This window comes from Oryctolagus cuniculus, chromosome 1 (assembly GCF_051225735.1).
Source record: "Oryctolagus cuniculus isolate XC-2025 breed Fujian yellow rabbit chromosome 1, ASM5122573v1, whole genome shotgun sequence".
NCBI lineage: Eukaryota > Metazoa > Chordata > Mammalia > Lagomorpha > Leporidae > Oryctolagus > Oryctolagus cuniculus.
Window position 1 is genome coordinate 136608733 of NC_142867.1, and position 17818 is coordinate 136626550.

Here is a 17818-nt window from a genome sequence, read left to right on the forward strand (position 1 = left end):
CCCCGTTGATGGTCCATGACCAGTCCTCTTCTCATGCGTCCTACCAGCAGCAGCAAACTCACCCTCTTCCTGCAAACACTCTCTCCTGGCAGTAGTCTGTTGGCTGCCTACCACACAGGTCACTTCAAAGTCTCCTCTACAGAATGCCCAAGGCTCAGGTCCTTCTTGTCCTCTTCTACCTACAGTCTGTTAGCCGGTCACATCATCCAGCTTCCTGACAACTCAAACATCTCCACCTGGATCTCCTAACAATATTACCAACTCAAAATCAATCCAACAGTGCTCTACCCCTAGCTCTTCCAGAGTCACAAACAATCCTCTCCCCAGCCACTAGGCCCAACACCTTGGCTACTTGTTTGTCTCCTGCCGCAGACCCACACCAATCCATCAGAAAGTCCTGACTCCCACCACTTTCAAAACATACCCAGAATCTCATCACCTCACTACCTACTAACCACAGTCAAGCCTTCTACCTTTGACCCCCCACATTTGATTCTCAGTACAACATCCTGAGTGGCCCTTTTAAAACTCAGGAGGAACAGGGAGGAAAACACTTTAGTGAAGGTATTAGAAGGTGGAGTCTTTGAGAAGAAGATAATTGGGTCATTAGTGTAGAGACCTCATGAATGGGATCAATGCCCATAAAAAGAAAACCAGAAGATCTGGCTTTCCCCTAGCAAGAAGGAGCCATCTGTGAACCAGGAATGGGCTCTCTCCAGACACCAAATCCACCAGCATCTTGACCTTGGACTACAAAACTGTGAGAAATAAACTTCTGTTGTTTATAAGCTACCCATTCTGTGGCATTTTGTTAAAGCACCAGAAGTGGACTAAGACAACTTGAAAACTGTTTTCACTGAGTAATTGGTTATATACTATGATTACATATCAAAATCAATTTTAAGGGAATAGTTTCTATAAACTTAGAAGTGCTTAATATATGCCCCCATTATACCAAATACAACAATCCTATAATCTAATTCATCCCAGACTCTTAACAACTTAAAAATGCATGGCTGGTGCTGTGGCATAGCAGGTAAAGCCACCACCTGCGACTCCGGCATCCCATATGGGTGTCAGTTTGAGTCCTAGCTGCTCCACTTCCGATCCAGCTCTCTGCTATGGCCTGGGACAGCAGCAGAAGATGGCCCAAGTCCTTGCACCCTTGCACCCTTGCACCCTTGTGGGGGACCTAGAGGAAGCTCCTGGCTCCTGGCTTCGCATTGGCACAGCTCCGGCAGTTGTGGTCATCTGGGGGAGTGAACCAGTGAATGGAAGACCTCTCTCTCTGTCTCTACCTCTCTAACTCTTTCTAATCAATAAAATAAATCTTTTAAAAAAACTTACAAATTGTTTATTTCTAGAATTTTCCATTTAATATTTTCAGACCACAGTTAACCACACGCAACTGAAACTTTGGAAAGCAAAATCAGACAAAGGGGGACTATGGCACGTGCAGAGATCCCAGAATCTAGTTCGGGGTTTCTCAACCTAAGGTCTACAAGACAGTGATAAAGTTCTTTCAAGACATCACAATTCTTTCAACTATTGTTTAAAGTTCCCTGCACCATGCAATACACCTGAGCAGCATCAGTTTGTCAGAAATCAGCCACATGTGGGTATGTGCAAGAGGCCCGTGTCCATCTGGTGATGTGGCCGTGGTGACTGCAGACAGCACTGCACAGAGAGGACAGGCTGACCAACATCGGCCTCTCCACATTTGGTTATGCCCCGACCTCACTCACGCCCAAGACACAATTTACACCAGCTTTTCAAATAAATCAACTATTTTTGGTTTTTACTCATTGGTAAGATGAGGCTCAAATAAAGATCCAGAGTTACAAAATTTTATATATATATGATATATATATATAGAGAGAGATTTTGATTTCTTGATTTTGCGTAGGCTTTGTACATAGTCATTTAAAAATATTTTTCACCAAAATAAACTTCTCTTTTAATTTTATGCTCCACAAACATTCTTTTTATTATTTACTTGCATTTATTTTATGCTGAATTTATTCTCAGGCCATAAATTTTTCTTCCGTTTCTTTTGGGTTATCTTTTTCTTCTATGAAACTTCCTCTTCCGGTTTAGCAACAACTTGTGCCTTTTCAATATGGATGATTTCAACATGGCGGGGGGGGGAGGGGCTCATCAATGGGCTAAGCCAACCGTGAGCTCTCACAGTGCAGCAGCGCATCTTGCGTGCTTTGTTTCACCTGGAAGCGTTCAGGGAGCAGAGACTCTACATCAAAACCCTCTCAGCACCACTCTCTGCACTTGTCAAGCATATGCAGCAAAAATTCAGCTCTCTTTTGCACCACCAGTCCTGTGTCCAGCCCCACTGTTTGGCCCAGACTCACCTACCACAAACACCATTGTAATGAGGAACAGCAAACGCTGCTTCTTTAATGTGGCATCTTTCAGACACTTGGGGACTTTTCCTGGACACCTTCACAAATATTCACAAACATGAAGATGTGAACTTCTTGAGCTGCAGGATTCTGAGTTTTCTAAGAGAACAGTGAATCACTGTCACAGATCACCTAAGGTTGTTTACTCCAAGGGCTCCATGAACCTTCTTAAGTTCCCTCATATACAATAAAATTATGTTTTTAAATAAAGCACAAAGCTGATTCACTCATGTTTTCATTTTGCTCAACTTAAGATAAGCATTTACAGTTTTCACTGTCAACTGACAAGAGACCTTTCCTCCCTGCTCTTGAAGCTTATCAAACAAGAAAAAACAAGTCAAAAAAAAAAACAAAAAAAAAAAAACAAAAAAACACAGCAAAGCATTCATTACTTCTCTTTGATTGACAGGATACTACTCTTTCACAGAAATCCAGAATTTTTGAAAGGACAGATCAATAAATCTCATCTTGAGTGTGAAAAACAGTTTGATGGTTCCTCAAAAAGCTAAAGAGAATTACCCTATGCCCCAGCAACTCAACCCCTAGATACACATACAAAAGAACTAAAAACAGGGATGCAAACATTTACACCGATGTTCAAAGCAGCATTTTTCACATAAGCCAAAAGGAAGACAAATAAAATGCCTAGGAACAGTTGGAACAGTAAACAAGATGTGACATATCAATATAATGGAACATCATTCAGCAATTCAAAACATCAATGAGGAGAGTGCTGCAGGGTTAAGATACCACTTGGGAAGGCCCCATTCTGTATCAGAGTGCAGGGTTCACGCACAGCTCTGCTTCTAACGCCAGTCTCCTCCTAGAGGCAACAGCTGATGACCACTCAGGGATTGAATCCCTGCTGCCCACAGGGAAACCCAGATTGAGTGCCAGCCCAGCCCAGGCCAGCCCAGTCCCAACTACTATGGGCATTTGGAGAGTGAACCAGCAAATGGAAGATACCTCTCTCTCTGTTTCTCTCTCTCTCTCTCCTCAAACAAAATGAAAAGAAAGGCCAGTGAAGTTCTGACACATTGTACAAGGATGATCCTTAAAAATGTTATGCTAAATGGACTAAACATAAATGTGAAGACCTGAAGCCATAAAACTCTTACAAGAAAGCAGGGGGAAGGATTATCTGTATCTTTCTTCCAATGATTTTTTAAACTGAGGCACCAAAAGCATGACCATCAAATGCAAAAATAAACAAATGGAAATATACCAAACAAAAGCACAGCAAACAATTGACAAAATGGAAAGGCAGCCTATGTATGGATTAGGATAAAATGTCTGCCAAACATATACCTTATAAGGGATTAATACACAAAATAATAAGGAATTAATACAACTCAACAGCAAAAAAATGAGTGCCTGATTTAAAAATGGGCAAAGGATCTGAATAGACATTTTCCCAAAGGCAACATAAAAATAGTTAACAAGTATAAGGGAACTTCAATAAGTTCATGTGAAATGGAATTGAAAGATGAGTTTATTTTCATACCAAAAAAATTTGAAATTCATGAATCAAGGATCTTCAAAAAGTTCATGAGTAATGCACATGATGAAAAATCTATGCACGTACTTGAAAAACTTTACTTAAAAATAAACTTATCTTTTGCCAGCACCGCAGCTCAATAGGCTAATCCTCCACCTGCAGCACCGGCACACCAGGTTCTAGTCTCAGTCGGGGCGCAGGATTCTGTCCCGGTTGCTCCTCTTCCAGTCCAGCTCTCTGAAGTGGACAGGGAGTGTAGTGGAGGATGGCCCAAGTGCTTGGGCCCTGCACCCCATGGGAGACCAGAAGCACCTGGCTCCTGGCTTTGGATGAGCGCGGTGCGCTGGCCGTAGCGGCCATTGTGGGGTGAACCAACGGAAAAGCAAGACCTTTCTCTCTGTCTCTCTCTCTCTCAATGTCCACTCTGCATGTCAAAAATAAATAAATAAATAAACTGATCTTTTAATTTCATTTTTTAAAGATTTTATTAATATTGAAAGAGAGATCTTCTATCCGATGGTTCACTCCCTAGGGCTGCAACAGCCACGGCTGGGCCAGGCCAAAGCCAGGAGTTAGGAGCTTCATCTGGGCTCCCACGTGGATAACAGGGGCCCAAACACTTGAGTTATCTTGCACTGCTTTCCCCAGGTCATTAGCAGAGAGCTAGACTGAAAGTAGAGAGGCCAGGATCGAACCATTGCCGTTACGGAATGTCAGAGTCACAAGTGGTGGTTTTACCCACTACACCCCACAACACTGGCCCCTTATTCCTATTTTTCCACTAACTTTTTAAAGTCTGATCCCCTCAGAAATAAAAAGGCATTCACCATTACTTACTAGGGCAATTCAAATCAAAACCACAATGAGGTATCACTTCAAAACATTAGTATCAGAGAGACAGATCTACAAATTGCTTCATGGTGCCTCTAGGTATAAGGATTGAGAAAGGCTCATCTAGTTACTAGTAGGCAGGGCTAGCACAGACCAGAACAGGCCCAGAGTGGGTCTACCACAAGCGAGCACAGGTGGAGGCTCCTCATTACCACAGACTCCTCACCCCAACAGCTTCCTGATTCTACAATAGCAGTCAAAGAAATGAAGAATTGGAAGCAACTTCACAACTAGGTAGGAAGCACCCTAGTCACAAATGAGACAGTACAACCTTCCTGCCTGCATGCTAAGGTTTTGAGAGTTGCTCCTCCAAGGTCAGCCTAGGAGTGCACATCTGGCAAAGCAGCTGGTACGCTGCTTGGGAGCCCCACATGGCACACTGGGGTGCCTAGGCTTGAGTTCCCACTGCCAGCTGCCTGCAAATGTGCACCCCAGCAGGCAGCAGATGATTCAAGGGCCTGGGCCCCTGCCACCCACACAGGAGGCCCCACACTGAGCTCTGGGCTCCTGGCTTTGGCCTGGCCCAGTACCAGTTATTACAGGCATTTGGGGAATGAAACAAAGATGGAAGATACCTATCTACCCTCTCCCCCACCCCACCCCTCCACTTCTTCTACCTTTTAAATAAAAATAAATAAAAACTTTAAAAACTCAATCTAAAGTCTCCTTCTTTAGATCTCCCAACAATTCTATCAGCCACTTAGTGCCTGTGCCAGATACTGATTTACTGTTCCTCATCTCCCAATCTATCCTTTTTTGTCTGCTCCATGAAAATGGATTTCTGTTCATTAAATATTTTTCCTTTGCCAGCTGGCATGGTATTAGGCTTCGTCGGCAGAGGGCACCAGAAAGGCGTTTTGGGGAAATTCTGCTTCGTGGCCCCAGGGCCTCAGCTGCAGCAGGCTTCTAGCGGGACCCCACTCCTACAACATCAGGGCTGCTCCCCCGCCAGGCTTCTGCAGTATGCACACCCTGGGCAACAGGAGCCCAGACAGCTTTGCGGCACAGAAGCCTGGTGAGACATCCCAGTGAACAGCATTCCCTGGCACCCCGAAGGGCAGGGTCCCAGCAAGATCCACTAGTGAGGAGCCATTACTACTAGCCTTAACCTTGTCCTTTTTCTGATTTAAAAAAGATCGACTCATTTATTTGAAAGGCAGCTTTACAGAGAAGGGGCGGGGTGAGAGAGAGAGAAAAATCCTCCATTTGCTGGTTCACTCCCCAGATGGCCACAACAGCCAGGGCTGAGCCAAACCACAGCCAGGAGCCAGGAACTTCATCCAGGTTTGCCACGTTGGTAGCAGGGGTCCAGGCACTTGGGCCATCTTCCGCTGCTTTCCCAGGCCATTAGCAGAGAGCTGGATCGGAAGCAGAACAGTCGGGTCTCGAACTGGTGCCCATATGGGATGCTGGCTTTAAAGGCAACAGCCTGATCCCCCAGACCCACTCCTGTCCTTTCCAACAAGGGCTAGCTCTGGAAGGTAAGCAAGCATTCTACTCCTGTCCTGGGGTGGCCCTGCTCCTCATATTTACTACTCCTTTGTTCTTTAATCTGTACTTCTTACCAGGAAATTCCTCACTGATCCAATCCCATCATATAGTCAATAATGATTCATTATTCTTTCTACCTCCTGATTGAACCCTACTGATCACACCCCAACAATTCTCTTTAGTAGTTAATAGCCAACAGCAATCTCTCTGCAACGGTCCCTTCACAGTTGAAATAAAGAACCAAGAAGAGAGAAGGGTAGGTAGTACAATATCCTAAGAGATAAAGTTGTGGCACCAATATTTTAATTAGGAAGTGACAGTAATTATACACACCCAGGATACGAACTGCTGGTTCATATTCACAGGTCAGCCTACTAAATACTCTAATTGTAATATTAACTTCATCTTAGAATACTATCATTCCTGCCATGCTTAACCTCTACTTTAAAACTTAGGGGACCAACATCGTGGTGGAGCAGATAAAGCCAATGCCTGCAGTGCCGGCATCCCATATGGGCACCAGTTTGTGTCCCGGCTGCTCTTCTTCCAATCCAGCTCTCTGCTATGGCCTGGAAAAGCAGAAGATGGCCCAAGTCCTTGGGCCTCTGCACCTGCATGGGAGACCCAGAAGAAGCTCTTAGCTCCTGGCTTCCCATCAGCCCAGCTCCACCCAATGCGGCCATTTAGGGAGTGACACAGCGGATGGAAGACCTTTCTCTCTGCCTCTTCCTCTATATAACTCTTCCTTTCAAATAAATAAATACATCTTTAAAAGAAAAAAAGAGAACATTTAAAAAATCGCCCACATCCCACACTAGAGTACTGGTTCATTGCCTAGCTCTGGTTCCTGACTCCAGCTTGATGCTCATACATACCCTAGGAGGCCGCAATAAGGACTCAAACAGTGAGATTCCTGCTACCCATGTGGAAGATGTGGGCTGAGTTCCAGGCTGCTGCTCTAGGCATTTGGAGAACGAACCAACAGATGGGAGCTCTCTCAGAGCTCTCCACCCTCCCTGCCCCGTCTCTCAAATAAATAAGTTTTATTTAAAGTGCCCACCATACGACTCAACTAGTCCACTCCTAGGCATATACTCAAAAGAAATAAAAACATACGTCCTCATAAAAACCTGTATGAATGTTCAGAAAAGCTTTATTCATAATAGCCAAAGAGAGAAAACAATTCAAATGTATGTCCTTACAAAGGAATATTAGTTGGTGATGCAAAGAACTTAAATATTGGCACAGTGGTTAAGATGCTGCTTGGGATGCCTGCCTCCAGCAACAGAGTGCCCGGGTTCAATCCTGATCCCACTCCCAATCCTGCTTCCTGCTAATGGAGACCTTAAGAAGCAGGAGGTGAGGGGCCGGTGTTGTGGCGCAGTAGGTTAATCCTCCACCTGCACCGCTGGCATCCTATATGGGAACCGGTTTGAGTCCCGGCTGCTCCACTTCCGATCCAGCTCTCTGCTAGAGAGCTATGGCTTGGGAAAGCAGTGGAAGATGGCCCAAGTCCTTGGGCCCCTGCACCCATGTGGGAGACCTGTAAGAAGTTCCTGGCTCCTGGCTTCGGATCAGCTCAGCTCCAGCCGTTGCGGCCAATTGGGGAGTGAAGCAGCAGATGGCTGACCTTTCTCTCTCTGCCTCTCCTTCTCTCTCTGTGTAACTCTGATTTTCAAGTAAAATAAATAAATCTTTTTTTAAAAAAAGTATACTTTATGCTGTATACTATAAATGTATAATTGGTATGGTATGTAAGTTATACCTCAACAGAACTTAACAGTCTATGTGGGAACTTTAATAATTCAAATGTTCCTTTATGCTGCCTCAGAGTCTGCCTCCTATGATACAATACAATGCAAAACAAAAGCAGAATTACTAACCCACAAGGTCCTTGGAGATGGACTCTGAATTATCCAGCAGAGGTGCAGAGCCACACTGAAACATCCATGTTTCTTTTTTTATGATTTATTTATTATTTATTTGAAAGTCAGAGACAGAGAGGGCAGAAAGATCTTTCATCTGCTGGTTCACTCTCCAAATAACTGCAACAACCAGGGCTGGACCAGAACAAAGCCAGGAGCCAGGCACCCCATCCAGTCTCCCACATGGATGCAGGGGCCCAAGCACATGGGCCACCCTCTGCTGCTTTCCCAAGTGCATTAGCTGGCAGCTGGATCTGTGGAGCAGACAGGACTCGAACCAGTGCCCATACAGGAAGCCAGCATTCAAGATGGCGGCTTAACCTGCCACACCCAGTGCCAGCCTCCATCCATACTTCTACATAAAGATTCACGGTGTACAGTTCCCTAAAGTGGGATGTCGCTAATGTATGAGTTGATTTTTTATATATTTAGAGGTGGTTTATGCTAGAATTAATTGTAGGGTAGGCATTGAGTGCAGCAGCTGAGATGCAGGTTGGGACGGCCACACGCCCCCTCAGAGTGCCTGGACTCTAGCCCCTCCTCCACTTTCCAGTCCAGCTTCACCTTGACTCTCACCCTGGGAGGCAGCAAGGAATGGCTCCAGCACCTGAGTCCTTGCCACCCACAGGGTAGATCTGTATTGAGTGCCAGCCTCCTACTTCAACCTGGCCAGCCCCAGCTACCTAATTCTTTCTCTCTTTCCCTCTCTCTCTCACCCTCTGACTTTCAAATACAAGTACAGATAAAAGTAAATACATTTAAAACTTGTTAATACAGGAATTGGACCTTAACAGCAGAAAATCATAAAAGCAGTATCAGCCTGCTCTAGATAGCCTAACAAAAAGCACCTAACAAAAAGCAAACAATATTGTCTGCTCTATTGTTAAAAAAAAAAAATACACATTATTTGGCCGGCGCCGTGGCTCACTAGGCTAATCCTCCACCTTGCGGCGCCGGCACACTGGGTTCTAGTCCAGGGCAGGGCGCCGGATTCTGTCCTGGTTGCCCCTCTTCCAGGCCAGCTCTCTGCTGTGGCCCGGGAAGGCAGTGGAGGATGGCCCAAGTGCTTGGGCCCTGCACCCCATGGGAGACCAGGAAAAGTACCTGGCTCCTGCCGTAAAAAAAAAAGAAAAAAAAATACACATTATTTGAGGTTATCCTGATCTTTCGCTCTCAACTGGAGCTAGTTCCACAGCATGATGGATCTAAAAGCTGTTCTGGTCTCACTGACTTAAGACTGAAATCAAGCCCATCAGCAAGCCAGCAGGCACTGGTGTGCACACACAAGGTATTAGAATCTCACACACTTAAGTTGTCCTAATTTTCATTCTGCAGAAAAGTCAAAGAAATTCTGATGCCTACACTAAAATTCAAGTTGTATAGTCTAATTACATGACTAGTTCACATACACAAGTTTTTAAGTTAAATAAACTGCTAAAAAAATGCAAAGAAACACACAGCTCACGCTTGCAAGTTCAATCTAAATCGTTTAAATAGGTTCAGTGTGAGAAACTATCATGCCCTTTCATTGTCTTTGCTTACACGCCCTGATCCAGTTCTCATTCCACCACAACAACTTCACTATTTTATGCTCATCTATTTACACAAGGATTTCCCTGCCAAATACCATTAGACAAAAAGTTTCCAGTGCTGAAAAACATCTGCAGAACATTGGTCTACTGAACAATGATAAGCTTGACTGTAAAATATTAGATACTGCCCTGGCTGGACTGTGGAAAACAGAGCAAACACTGCAGCTGAAGATCCTGGAAGCTGGTTGGAGAAAATAAGAACACTGAGAGTCATCACCTTCTGTCAACTTCTCATCACCACTTCATGATCAGAAAGGAAATCACTTTTAGGAACACTCAAAGGAAATGTCTATTTCGCTATTCCCCAATACCAGCTCTATCACTGAAATGCAAAATGGCAAATCCATGCATGGCACAGCCTGTGATGCTGGCACCCTGTATGAGCACTGGTTCAAGTCCTGGCTCCTCCACTTCTAGTCCAGCTCTCTGCTAACGCACCTAGGAAAGCAACAGAAGATGGCCCAAACACCCACATGGCTTCAGCCTGGCCCAGCCTCAGCCTTTGAGGCTACTTGAGAAGTGACCAGTGGATGGAAGATCTCTCTGTGTCTCCCTCTAACTCTGATTTTCAAACAAATAGATGATTAAAAGAAAAAAGAAGGAGGGAAGGAAGGAAAGAACAACGGAAAGGCAGACCAGCAAATCCAGGTTATTTAACAAGAAGCAACCCAAAGAAGATGCCCTTGACAACACCACTAACGAAAAAGTGAGAAATCTTGAGCACAAGAGGCAAATAACACCTGTAATCTAAAGAAAGAGGACTACCATTTCCAGCAACAGTCATGGAGAGTACTACCTTAGATTAATGTTTAAGGAAGAATACAAACACTGGAGAGGGTTTGAGTGATATTAACCTTGTCTAAATTACTGTAGTGAGGTACACATTTTCATCTAGTTACCTTACTCACATGACATCCACTGATTGCTTTATGAATGTTTTACCCCAATCTGCAAAAAGGCAAATTTAATTTACCTAATTACTGTTATCAATTTGAGGAAAAAAGGTTAGAGTCAATCTACAAAATAAAAAGAAGCTTTTACGTTTTCTCTTTCCTGATCTTGCATCCTAATGGAAATCAAGTAAGTCTGGATGGATGGGTCAAACCTGTTCCACAAAAAAATGTTCAGACACTTTATAAAAAACTTTTTTTTTGCTCTATGACAAAGAAATGGAGCCTCGTGTCTGGAGAAAAGGGTCTCATTACACTTCAATTTAATTAAATAATTTGTTTAGAAAGTTTTTGTTCAATCCAGATTTCAAATGACTGTCTTAAGACTTAACCAATGCTGAAATCCTAAGTCTATATATGAATGACGCATGATATTAAAATTCTTTTTTTTTAAGGTTTAATTAATTTAATTTGTGAGGTGGAGTTACAGTGAGAGGGAGAGACAGAAAGAGATCTTTCTTTTGCTGGTTCACTCCCCAGTTGGCCGCAACAGTCGGAGCTGGGACAATCTGAAGCCAGGAGCCAAGAGCTTCCTCTGGGTCTCCCACGTGGGTGCACGGGCCCAGGGACTTGGGCCATCTTCTTTTGCTTTCCCAGGCCACAGCAGAGAGCTGGATGGAAAGTGGATCAGCTGGGACTAGAACCAGCGCCCATATGGGATGCCGGCACCTCAGGTGGAGGAGTAACCTACTGCACCACAGCGCCTGCCCCAGATCAAAATTCTTTCTTTTTTTTTTTTTTTTTTTTTTTGACAGGCAGAGTTAGCCAGTGAGACACAGAGACAGAGAGAAAGGGCTTCCTTTTCCATTGGTTCATCCCCCAAATGGCTGCTAGGGCCTGCACGCTGCGCCGATCCGAAGCCAGGAGTCAGTTGCTTCCACATGGTCTTCCATGCGAGTGCAGGGCCCACGCACTTGGGCCACATCAGAGAGCTGGACTGGAAGAGGAGCAACCGAGACAGAACCGGTGCCCCAACTAGGACTAGAACCCAGGGTACCAGTTCCACAAGCGGAGGATTAGCCTAGTGAGCCACAGCGCCCACCCCAGATTAAAATTCTTAACTTGAAATTTTCTCTGCCTCTAACCTATGATGGTGCTCATTAAAATGAATAAAATTTTTTTAGGGAAAGTACCATATCTCAAAATCAGTCCTAGTAGAAATCCAAATATTCAGGACATGAGGAATAAGAAAGCAATAAGGCATATAGAAAGCAATCACAGTAGTAAAACAACGGAAATATGTTCTCTTTATCAGTAATGAAATGTACATGGACTAAATTTGCCAACCAAAAGACAGACATTGGAAGAGTGTAGATTAAAGAAAATCGATTCCACTAAATGTCACCTGTAAGATTCTGACTTTGGAGTCAAAGGCACAACAAGGTTCAAAGGGAATGGATGGAAAAAGATACCCCATGCATACAGTAACCAAAACTGGGCAGCAGTGTCTACTCTAGTATCAGACAAAATGGCTGACAAAAAATCAAACAAGGATGCCAGAGACAAAGAATATATTAATAAAACAAGATATTACCAAAAGGTTCAGCAGAAAGAAGGTATAATTATCAACCTATACAAATCTAATAATAGACACCAAAATATACGAAGCAAAAACTGTCCGAATTAAAAAGGGAAACAGAAGATCTGGAAACAAATCAGCACATGAAAGAGACAGCTGCACTCCTCACAACAGCCAAGCTATGGAATCAGCCCAGATGCCCACTGACGGATAAACACAACGTGGTATACGTCACAATAGAATACTATTGAACCATAACAAGGAAGGAAATCCTGACATTTCCAGCGATGTAGACAGAACTGTAGCTCGTTCTGTTAAGTGAAACAAGCCACCTGCAGAAAGACAAATACTGTAGGTTCACATATATATGGAAGCTAAAGCGGGTAAAAGCCACCACTTGCAATGCGGCACCCCACATCAGAGAGCGGCATCCCGGCTGCCCTGCTTCCAATCAGGCAGCGGAAGGTGGCCCTGCCACCCAGGTGGGAGACCAGGATGCAGTTCCTGGCTGATGGCTTCAACCTGGCCTACATCTATCTGCTGTGGCCATCTGGGGAGTGAACCAGCACACAGATCTCCACCCACCCACTCACCCACCACCACCATTCTGCCTTTCAAATAAATACATTAATTTTTTTAAGTAGTCCATCTGAACTTAGAACAGTGTTCACTAGAGGTTGGGTAGGATACGGGAATAAAAAGGAGCTAAATAATGGGTTCTGAAGCAAGTCAGACAGAAGTACCAAGTTCTAGTGTGAGGATATTAGAAATACGCTGTGAAGGAGACTGCTTATCTCAGAGTGAACATACTGCGGCTGAAAAAGCTCTGGTTTGATGCTTAAACGACCAATCCCCCACCCCCCAACTTTGAAGATGAAGAAGGTAACCCTCTCCATTATTGCAGTACAAGTTGTGGAATCTCTTGAGTGCACAGACTGTCTAGTTGTATTTATCAGACTATTTCTACTGATGGAGTGCTCCAGGTAAGGAAGGGAAACACTGCTTGTTTTCATTTGCCTGATTCAAGTGTCTGAGAAACCACTCTCTCTTGTTCTCCCAGGCTGCAACGGAACAACTGTACCAGGGTTTGGGCACTTTCTTTTCTTTATAAAACATGCTCAGCAAACTGCACCAGTTAACTAGGGTTTGGTAAATTGTTGTTAACAATTATGACATCTGCAATGTTTTACAAAGCAACTAATTTAATAAAATCACTATTGTGAGGACTTCTCATGTAACACACCATGGAAAAAAAAGTCCACTGATAATGACTTCAGATTCCATACCACATAACCTTGAGAAAGTACAGTTGATTGAGTTTTTGGTATAAAATCAAACAAGAACATCAACAATTATCCGAGAAGGCTATTACTACGTCTTTGCCTTTCCCAGGCATTAACTGTGTGAGGCTGGATTTTCTCCAGATGCTTGTTCATACTTCAACCTAGAGAACTGACTGCAACAGACTTGTAGAAGCCAATATGACAATACAGCTGTTTCTATTAAACCACACAAAAAAAGAGTGAGAACACTACCATTTTTGTTTTCAAAGGTCATTTTTCATTAAGAATATGTTGTTTGTGTTCATATATAATGAGTTTACAAATGCCATTTCTAGTGAAGTAACAAAAATTTTATATTTATTTTGATTTACAATACAGTAAACATACACATATAATCCACCAGTTGCTCATTCAGGGTCCTCACTAATTTTTGAGGCAGGTAAAGGAGTCCTAAGACCAAAGGTTTGCAGACATCTGATTTAAAGGACAGAGAATTGAAACTGGTTAAGCATTCTGCAACTGAAAATCTAAAACCGGAAATGCTCCAGGATGCTAAACGCTTGGAGGGGCCATAAGACTCCAGAGGTGGAAAATTTCAAACGTGATCTCACACAATCAAAACATAGCCACACTCGGGGCTGGCACTGAACGTGGCGAGTTAAACCACCACCTGTGACGCCAGCATCAGTTCTAGTCTCCGCTGCTGTTTCCAATCCAGCTCCTCTAAGGCACCTGAGAAAGCAGTGGAAGATGGGCTCCTGCCACCCACTTGGGAGACCGGGACGGAGTTCCAGGCTCCCAGCTTCAGCCACTGTGGCCATTTGGGGAGTAAACCAGTGGACGGAAGATCTTTCCGTCTCTCCCTTTCTCTGTAATTCTGCCTTTCAAATAAATAAGTAAATCTTTTTAAAACACCTTAAAGACATAGCCATACCAAAAATATGCTATGAAGCTATCTTCAGGCTACATGTATAAGGTGAATACAAAACATAAATGAATTCTATGTTTAGACCCGGGTCCTATTCCCAAGGTATCTTATTACAGATATGCAAATATTCCAAAATCTTAAAAAATCCAAAATCCCAAGCATTACAAACAAGGGATACTCAACCTGTATCAGACACAGCAAAGCAAGAAGAAAAGCAAGTACATAAAATCATTAATGGAAAAAAACTTTCTAAGGAAAATTACACAAAAGCTGAAAATGAACACAAAATCAAATCAGAACTAACCTCATTCTATGCAACATAAAAGATCATTAGATGAAAGTCATTTTGCATGCATTCTAGAAACATGTACTATGCTGATCAGGTAAGCACAAACATACCCATTAATAGTTTGATAGACACTATTTTTGATAGCAGTACACGACAGGCAAAGAAACACCCAATAACAAACTCAAGACCAGATGATTAAAATAGCAGCCATCACCCACAGGAGGAGGCGGTCCAAGGTTCTGTCAGAGGGACAGACAGGGATATTTCAGCACTTCTTCAGCAACAGGGGCCTCCACTGCAGGGTCTAAACTGTTCTATTTAAAACTGCCTCACAGGTGCCAAGGCAGGCCAGTGACGCTAACTTCTCAGCCCCACAGAAGCAAAAGGTTGACAATGGAATGAACCTGTCTGCAGCCCAGTGTATCCTTTGGAAGACCAAGGAGAAGCAGCAGCAGCCCTGACAGGTATCAAGCACATGGGATTTACCAGGCACTATGGGCTAGACTCATCTAACACTCTAGATCACCTTAAGGATACACACCATTATTATCCCATTTTCGGAGTTGAGAAAATTGAAGCGCAAAGAGGATAAATACATCGCCTAAAACTAAGGCAGGATTCAAACTCACTCTGGCTCTAGGCCCAACCTTGGCTACCACACTACAGTACACAGACAAGTACCACACATCACACATCTTGGACTCCTCTTCCCTCTGCTAATGGAGGTAAACCTATTCTTACATGGCAATTCAGCTCAGCTAGATTTCTCTAAAGAGAATGAATGACTCAAGCCAGTTGGAACAGCTTCAACAAACTGCTACCACCAAAGTTTTCGTTGCATTAATACACTTGGCTGTTTCTGCAATGACCACCAGATACCATAGCAATTTCAAGTTTCAAGTCTGCCCCTTCATGTCCCAGTTCAGAGTTCATCCGGGATGGCTCTATTGCTGACAGAATTTTGAGGGCCTTAAAAATGAACCTATATGTCGGCACCATGGCTCACTAGGTTAATCCTTCGCCTGCGGCGCCGGCACACCGGGTTCTAGTCCCGGTCGCTCCTCTTCCTGTACAGCTCTCTGCTGTAGCCCTGGAGTGCAGTGGAGGATGGCCCAAGGACTTGGGCCTGCACCCTCATGGGAGACCACAAGAAACACCTGTCTCCTGGCTTCAGATCAGCGTGGTGCACCGGCCGCAGTGGTCACCGTGGGGTGAACCAATGGAAAAGGAAGACTTTTCTCTCTCTCGCACTGTCCACTCTGCCTGTCAAAAAAAAAAAAAAAAAAAAAAAAAAAAAATGAACCTATAACTTCACCGTGCAATCTGCCTCCCAAGAAGTGGAACGGGAAACTGAACAAGTCATGTAAGAACTCTGGCACACCCCGGCAAGGCAGTGATGACGGCTCAAGCGCCTAGATTTCTGCCACTCAAGAGCTTGCAAGAGCTGGACGGAGCTGCCAGTTCCAGTTTCAGTACTGCCCGGCCATAGCTGTTAACCGGCATTTGAGTGAAGCACTGGACGAGAACTGTCTTCCAAAATACATCGGTAAAAACTTAAAATAAATAGAAAAAAAAAAAAAACCCTCTGCCTTAAGGGTGACAAATAAGGTGTGGATAAGCCAGCATGATCTGACAGTCACTCTACACGGGAGATGCCTAAGGGTGGATTCTCCAGGGTCTGTGTAGTTTCAACATTTGGCACATGTTTTTAAAATAGGTACCATGTAAAGCACCTAAAATAAATCACTGGTTTGACTTACAGAGCTGAAAACATTCCACAGCACAATCACAAAAATAACTTTCTGGTTTTCCAAAAAAAAAAAAAAAAAAGGAGCGAGAGAGAGAGAATTTCTAAGAATAATTCCGAGGTTAACAAAGAAAGTACTGATGGTTTACAAGAAGTGAAAACGAGCGATCAAAATGACTGAAGTCTTGTAAGTAAGAATTGCTGGGCACTGGAATCAAACGTTCCTACAATTTTGAACTCCTGCAGAACAAAAAAAAAGCGCGGGGTAGGGAAGAAAAATAAATAAAAAGCATGCATGCACACAGAATTAGTGCCGTATTGCAAAAGAGAATGTCCGCGTCAGGCCCGGAGCCAGCCGCGGGAACGGGAAGTGGGCTCAGCTGTCCAGACGCACAGGGATTCGCCCAGCACCTCCCGGGACGAGAACCCAGCGATGCAGACGTCCCGGGGCCTCGGCAGCAGAGCCTCTGCGTTCGGGTTCCACCGCAGCTGCGAACCCGCAACCCCGGTCGGCGGCTGCGGCCAGACTCTGCACTGTCATCCCGGCCCGGCCGTGCAGCTGGGGCTCCCGAGCCGGCGACAGGCGCCCACCTCGCCCGCCCCGCGGAGCGCCGCGTCTCGCCGGCCGGCCGGGGGCGCCGGGCAGGGCCAGCGCCTCAGGCCCCGCGCCGGGCCGCCCCGCCGCCCCGCCGCCCCCCGCCCCGCCGCCCCGCCGCGGGAAACGCGCGTCACACACGACCTGTCAGGTGAGGGGCGGCGGCCGGGGCGCTCACCGGCTCCGGATGGGGGCGCTGGCTGGGGGCCGCGCCGAGCGCCCCACCGGGCTGCTGGGCGCTGGGCGCTGGGCGGCTGCTCGCTGGGCGCACGCGGATCTGTCGCCGCCCGCTGTCTTCATACAAAGCCTGGTGGCCAGCGAGGCGGCGGCGGAGACGGCGGCTGCAGCGGCGGCGGCGGCGGAACCTGCCCGCATCCCGGGCAACGTCAGCGCGGCGCCCCGCCCACCTCACGCCTCGGCCGGCCGACTCGGAGGCGCGTGCGCGGCAAGGGGGCGAGCGCTCCGCGCGGCGCCCCGCCCACCTCACGCCTCGGCCGGCCAACCCGGAGGCGCGGGCGTGGCAACGGGGCGGGCACTCTGAGCGGCCGGCGGCGGCGGCGGCGCGCGCAGTCGGAGACGCCACCGGAGAACTGGCAGCGCGCGCATTTCCCCCCCACCCCGTGCCTTGCGTCTTGCAGCCGCGCATGCGCTTGGGCACCGCCCAACCGCCCGAACCGAACGGGACGGCGGTGC

The 17818-nt window shown here is 45.6% G+C and overlaps 1 protein-coding gene across 20 annotated transcripts in view; it reads right to left on the reverse strand.

Annotated features, from left to right (window-relative positions):
* The window catches only part of AGTPBP1 (ATP/GTP binding carboxypeptidase 1), a 182910-nt gene extending 165384 nt beyond the window's left edge, over positions 1-17526 (reverse strand). For 5 of the 20 annotated variants that reach the window (XM_089315688.1, XM_089315708.1, XM_089315702.1 and 2 more), the window contains exon 1: positions 16544-16613. The gene's annotated coding sequence lies outside the window, so the exon portion shown is untranslated. Of the gene's footprint in view, positions 1-16543; positions 16789-17269 lie in introns of those variants that run through there. The other 15 variants (XR_016222756.1, XM_070049205.2, XM_089315660.1 and 12 more) reach the window with 9 other exon arrangements.
* Between the last annotated feature and the right edge of the window lie 292 nt (positions 17527-17818).